The sequence below is a fragment of the Rutidosis leptorrhynchoides genome, chromosome 1, assembly GCF_046630445.1.
Source record: "Rutidosis leptorrhynchoides isolate AG116_Rl617_1_P2 chromosome 1, CSIRO_AGI_Rlap_v1, whole genome shotgun sequence".
In the NCBI taxonomy this organism is placed as follows: Eukaryota; Viridiplantae; Streptophyta; class Magnoliopsida; order Asterales; family Asteraceae; genus Rutidosis; species Rutidosis leptorrhynchoides.
Window position 1 is genome coordinate 232,513,759 of NC_092333.1, and position 7,045 is coordinate 232,520,803.

Consider the following 7,045-nt stretch of genomic DNA (forward strand, 5'->3'; position numbering starts at 1 on the left):
AATGCGTTCATTACCATTGAACGTAAAATCCTAGGAATTCACCTAGAATTCATTAGGTCACATGAACCAAATCGGGTGTCAACCGTAAGAACGGTGGTTGCATAGCATGGTCAAAGACAGGGCCTTGTGCCAGACCGAAAAACTATAGGGTGAGCTTTACTATTGCTCCTACCAAGGATAGTAATTGCATCTGACACGGTATAGACCATAATTAAAAGCATGTCATGGGACATTGCCTTAGCAATTGCTTGTTCAACGCTTTCCTTTACAACCGAATGGTAGTTTACCGAAAGGTAATATTCGGAGCAAGTATACTGGATGTGTTGCTTTCCCAATACAAGGTTAGCAAGTGGGTGACACAAAACCGCAAGTTTTGAGCTAAAATTTTCAAATCTGAAACCCACCAAACCCACAAAAACAATTTACAAACACCGGTGAAGGGTTATTCCAGAAAACTTATCTAGGGTAAAAGCTAGATTGAATTTTCAAAAGATCAAATGTTTTCATAAAGATCCAATTTCCTTAAACGATCTAAATTTTCATAGTCATGTGGGACTGTAAACCATGTCGTTACTATCATTTTATACCACTGTATCAAAATCACTGATGTATAAAGTGTGAGAATAAAAAAAGTGATTCGAGTGAAGTGTGATTTTATATCAAGTTATGTATTGCTTGAGGACAAGCAACGTTCAAGTGTGGGGATATTTGATAGTGCTCCAAATGAACATATATTTAGTAGCAATATCCTCCCAATATGTAAATTATTTAGTTATAATTGTCCTATTTTAAGTTGAAATCGTTTATATTAAATAAGTGCGAAGACAAAAGGCGAAAACGACGATTTGAAGACGCAAATGACCAAAAAGCTCAAATGTACAAGATACAATCCAAGTGGTTCAATTTATTGATGAGAAACGTCTAAAAATGACAAAAGTACAAGTTGCGGAACGCAAAGTACAAGATATTAAATTATACGAAAGGACGTTCGAAAATCTGGAACCGGGACCTGAGCCAACTATCAACGCCCGACGCAACGGACCAAAAATTATGAGTCTACTGTGCACAAGAATATAATATAATATTTAAATCATTATATAAATTATTTATTTATTATATATTTAATTAAATATAACGTCGACAAGCTAGCAAACAAAGCAATTGGGCATGGCCAGGCTGGCCATGCGATCGCATGAGATTAACACTGAGAACTCATGCGATCGCATGAGCCTCAGGATCAGACCACATCTATAAAAGGCAACGAGTTTTGGCCAGAAAAAATATATATATATCAATATCCCTCTGTAATATATAATAAATATATAATATAATATAATATAATATATATATATATATATATATATATATATATATATATATATATATATATATATATATATATAGTATAGGGTAGTTTTATATTAGATTAGTTTTGGGTTATGCAAAGGTTATTTTACGGGTTTTAAAGTCGGAGCTCTGTCCGTGTAACACTACGTGATAAATAATCAATGTAAGCTATGTTCTCCTTTTTAAATTAATGTCTCGTACTTAAGTTATTATTATGCTTATTTAAGATGAAGTAATCATGATGTTGGGCTAAAATACTAAAATTGGGTAATTGGACTTTGTACCATAATTGGGGTTTGGACAAAAGAACGACACTTGTGGAAATTAGACTATGGGCTATTAATGGGCTTTATATTTGTTTAACTAAATGATAGTTTGTTAATTTTAATATAAAGATTTACAATTAGACATACCTATAAATAACCATATACACTCGATCGAACACGATGGGCGGGATATTTATATGTACGAATAATCGTTCATTTAACCGGATACGGGAATGGATTAATAGTCTATGGAATTATTAAAACAGGGGTGAAATTATATACAAGGACACTTGGCATAATTGATAACAAAGTATTAAAACCTTGGATTACACGCAGTCGATATCCTGGTGTAATTATTAAATAAAGTATTAAGACCTTGTTACAGTTTAAGTCCCCAATTAGTTGGAATATTTGACTTCGGATATAAGGATAATTTGACGAGGACACTCGCACTTTATATTTATGACTGATGGACTGTTATGGACAAAAACCAGATGGACATATTAAATAATCCAGGACAAAGAACAATTAACCCATGGGAATAAACTAAAATCAACACGTCAAACATCATGATTACGGAAGTTTAAATAAGCATAATTCCTTTATTTTCATATTTAATTGCACTTTTAATTATCGCACTTTTATTTATTATCATTGTATTTAATTGCACTTTTAATTATCGTACTTTTTAATTATCGCAATTTTATTTTATCGCACTTTTATTTATCTTAATTCCATTATCGTTATTTACTTTACGCTTTAAATTAAATCTTTTATTTATTTAATATTTTACATTAGGTTTTAACTGCGACAAAAGTTTAAAAATCGACAAACCGGTCATTAAACGGTAAACCTCCTTTTATATATTATTAATATATATAATATATTTTGTACAAATATAATTGTTTAAAAATATAGTGTAAAATAAGTCGTCTCCCTGTGGAACGAACCGGACTTACTAAAAACTATACAACTCTACGATTAGGTACACTGCCTATAGTGTTGTAGCAAGGTTTAGGTATATCCATTCTATAAATAAATAAATATCTTGTGTAAAATTGTATCGTATTTAATAGTATTTCATTGTAAAAATATAAGCTATTTCATATACACCTCGCATAACATCATACATATTATCTTGAATCAATCCACGACCCAGTGTATATACGTATCAGGCTAAATCACAACTCATACTATATATATTATTTTGGAATCAACCTCAACCCTATATAGCTAACTCCAGCATTACTGCATATAGAGTGTCTATGGTTGTTCCAAAATATATTATATAGATGGGTCGATATTGTAATGACCCTAGAATTTCCAACGTTTATTTATTAATAATTATTATTATTAATACGTGTGATTAAACGAATGTATGTTATTACATTTACATGTTGCCATGATTGCCCGTACTTGACTTTAATTGCCCGAAACGTCTTTGTGACACCCGAGACTTACACGAATAATATTTTTAGATATTATTTACATTCATAATTAGTTTTATTAATCATTTTAATTAACTATGGTGATTAGTTAGTTACATGGGCTTTATTTGGATTCATTTGTTAATTACACACAACTTGGGCTTTTAATTGAACATGGGCTTATAAAGCCCACCCTACACTCCTTAGTTGAACTAGTTAGCCCATCTAGATATGTAAGTAATACTTGTAAGTATCATTTTAAGTGTAACTTGTTAGTTTGAAAGAATTGGAATCTAGTTGCTCTTAATCCCCATGAAATCAACTCTAATATCCAACTTTTATGAGCTTTACCATGCATGGACTAGTGAACTTTTTTCTTCCCCCTCCCGCACTCCAAAAACCGTCAGCCTTCACTAGTGTAGAGGAGAGTTTTATTTTTTTTACTACTTCACTTACTTGTAATCTCACACACATACTTCATTTCAAACTTACATCTTACTTTCCTCTCATATTTTTCTCTCATCTTTTCTTTACTTGTAAGTACCAAGAACATCTTTTTCTCCCCTTTTCTTTTGGCTAAAACCGAATTCAAACACCCCCTTTAATCATCATCATCTTTTGTTACTTGTTCTTGATTATTGTTTAACTACTTGTCTTTGTTAATTGTTGTTACTTACTTACATGTTACAAGAATAAACTTTCTAGTTTGATTCTTCTCTTATCTTGTATCTTCAAGAACACACAAGAACTTAACTTACTAGTTATGTTCTACATACACTTTCTTAAAAGATTACAAGTTCATGTGTTGCAAATCATACTTGTAAGTCATGTTAGTAAACTTTAAAGTTTACTTTCTTAAAGATCAAACTTTGGTTTGAATCTTTAAAGTATGAACAAACCATGAACAAATTACTTGTTTACTTAGTTTATTTACTTCATGTTATGCACTTTAATTTATGTTTGTTGGTTGTTATTGGTCAAATGTTACTAGTTAACTTTGATCTCATTAATCTTGAACTTAAAGTTAACTTTAAAAGTTCAAGAACATGTAAATGAAACTTTTTAATTATAACTTCGTATAATTATGCTTGATCTAGACTTTTGAGTCTTGGATCTTCAAGATCTAACTAAGAACTATGTTCTACATCTTAAGATCTTGATTAGTTAGTTTACTTTCAAGTTTGTAACTTGTTATTAGCTATAAAGTTCATGTATGTGTTAGATCTAAGACTTTGATGTAACTTTGGTTCATCAAACTTCATACAACTCTTAAGTGAGTTGTGCTTCATGTTTTAGACTTACACTAGGGTTATGATGGTAAAAACTTGGTAAAGATGATGTAAACACATCAAAGAGTTGTACACTTGAAACTATATGCATCAAGGATGAGAACCATGATGAACATCAAGCACCAAGACCACCGGAACTCAGTTTTGACTTCCTGTTTTCTGTTTACAGCCCTCTGTCCTACTGTTTCTGTAACAGACCAGTAGACCTGGGCTACGGAGACATTGATTTTCAAATATATCTTTTCTAGTAGATAACTTTTCATATAGGACTCGACTTAATCCGAGTTACGGTTTAGGATTTATGGCCCTCCGATCGTCACTATGTCCTTTTAACGTTGTGCAGAAATTTCTGACCTACTCGCACTTAGACCGTCGCCACGGTCAAACGAATACGAGTTTGATTCTGTAAATTTTACCAAAACTAAAGGACTCATAGACAGATCCATGGCCACTGGTCTCACCTTAATTCAGTAAGGGTAGAGGCCGTGGTGACTGACTGAAGTCATCCTTTGTTTTAAACTACTTTCATAAACGAAACTTACTTTACGCCTTTTGTTTGATGATGAATGATGATGACCCTTAAGACCTTATTTACATACTTTTAAACCTATTAAGATGATTTACTGACTTAGTACTATTTGACTTAGGTTGAGGACTTTCGGACCGATTACTTGCACACCTTTTCTGAACCAACTTTACGACTACATTATCATTGTGAGTTATAGCATTCCCTTTTTACTTTAACCTATTTTGGGAACTGAGAATACATGCGGATTTTATGTTTTACATACTAGGCACGAGTACTTAAACTTATATATGTGTGGGTTATACAACGGCATAAACATTCCTTTTAGCTCGGTAACGTTTAATCATTGGTTTTTGAACCATGAACGCGAATCTTAGATATGGATCCATAGGGTTTGACATCCCCACTCGGGCTAGTAGCGCTAGCATTTAATGAGTGTTTAATACTTCGTAGATATACGCACTTGCCAAGTGTACTTTCAGGGGGTATAAACGTTAAGTTAGTTACCAAGTGCCCACGGTTAACATATACTTTATCTTACTGTTTTGAAACGCTCTTTGTAGCACTGAAATCTCGTGGCCTACCTTACTTACTGTTATACTTAAACTATAGCTCACCAACCTTTGTGTTGACATTTTTAAGCATGTTTTTCTCAGGTGCTTGAGGTTAGCTTCCGCTGTGTACTAGTCGTGCTGTAGACACCCGCTGCTTAGAGTTGTCATCGCATGAACTACTTTACCTTGCATTCAAACTTTAATACTTTTGAACTACGAATTGTAACGACCATTGTGGTCACATACACTTATTATTTGCTTCTACTTAGTGAAGCATGCTTTTGCTTTGTAAAACATTCGATGTTGGTTTAGACATCACTTTATTTATGAATGCAAACTCTTTTTGAAAACGCATATAGTACTTAACCTTGTAATGATCCTGTTGTTGATGATTCGTACACGATGGTTTTGTACGGGGCATCACATTTGGTATCAGAGCATTGGTTATAGGGAATTAGGTTGCATTAGTGAGTCTAAGACCGACCCGAGTAGGATTCACTAATAGGACTAATCTACAACTTGCTAGTTTACTTGTTTCCGCTGAACTTACTGCATGATGCTGCTTACTTTTACTACTATATGCCGTATGCTACTACATGATTTCACTACTGTATGATATTACTTGCTTTCGATTGCATGCTACTTCTGTACAATTCGTTATTATTGCCATGCTACTTATTGTTATACATGATTTAAACTGTTGGCCTAATACGTGCTTGCTTTATGACTTACTGACATGGAAAATTTATTTTTCCTTGTTCAGATGTCGGATGTACCACCTGCTAGCGTTTTGGGCAGTTTAGACTCTTCAGCTACCCCACCTACCACCGTTGTCGATCCACCGATCCCGATACGCACGAGTGACCCCGGCGCTTCATCTTCCGGGACTAGCAGCCAGCCGCCTGCACCAGTGGCTACTATTGACGAACACGTGGACCCTACGGAGATTCCAGCTCCGTCTGCTCCCGGACCCTCAGAGTCACAGCCCCGCATCGGTGGTGTTGTGATTCCCGCGGAGTTCGGAGAAGGGCCATTCCGTAACCATATGCGCATGCCGTGCCGACGCACTCCAGATGGACGTTTAGTGCTGATTCCGCCATTCAGATACAGACAGATGATGGCCACTCATGGACGACCAGTTCAGCCACCCGTGTCACCACCACATGATTCTGATGATCCTTCATTCGATGACTCCTCTAAAGATGACTCCAGTGACTCCGACGAAGAGAACCTTGATGACGTACCTATATACAGGCACCCTCCACCCCGCCGAAGAAGCGGTACCGTCCTGATGGCACCGTCATTCCAGGGGTGAATGGAGGTCGTGCTTTCACTGACGCTTTTGGTCGGCGTCGGAGGGTTACTGCCCGTAAGCAGCTTGTGCCGTACCCTTCCGACCTACTCATACGTAGGGCACCTCGTTACGTGCTGACTATTTCTGGAGCCGGGACATCTGCACCCCGTTTCGTGTGGTCTGCACCACCCGCACCACCGGCACCACCTGCACCACTCCAACCACCGGCACCACCTGCACCACTCGCACCACTGGCACCACCAGCACCGCCTGCTCTACCATCTCCCACTTGACAAGGGAGGTGGAGATTCTCCGAGCTCGGGTTACTAAGCTCGAGGAGCA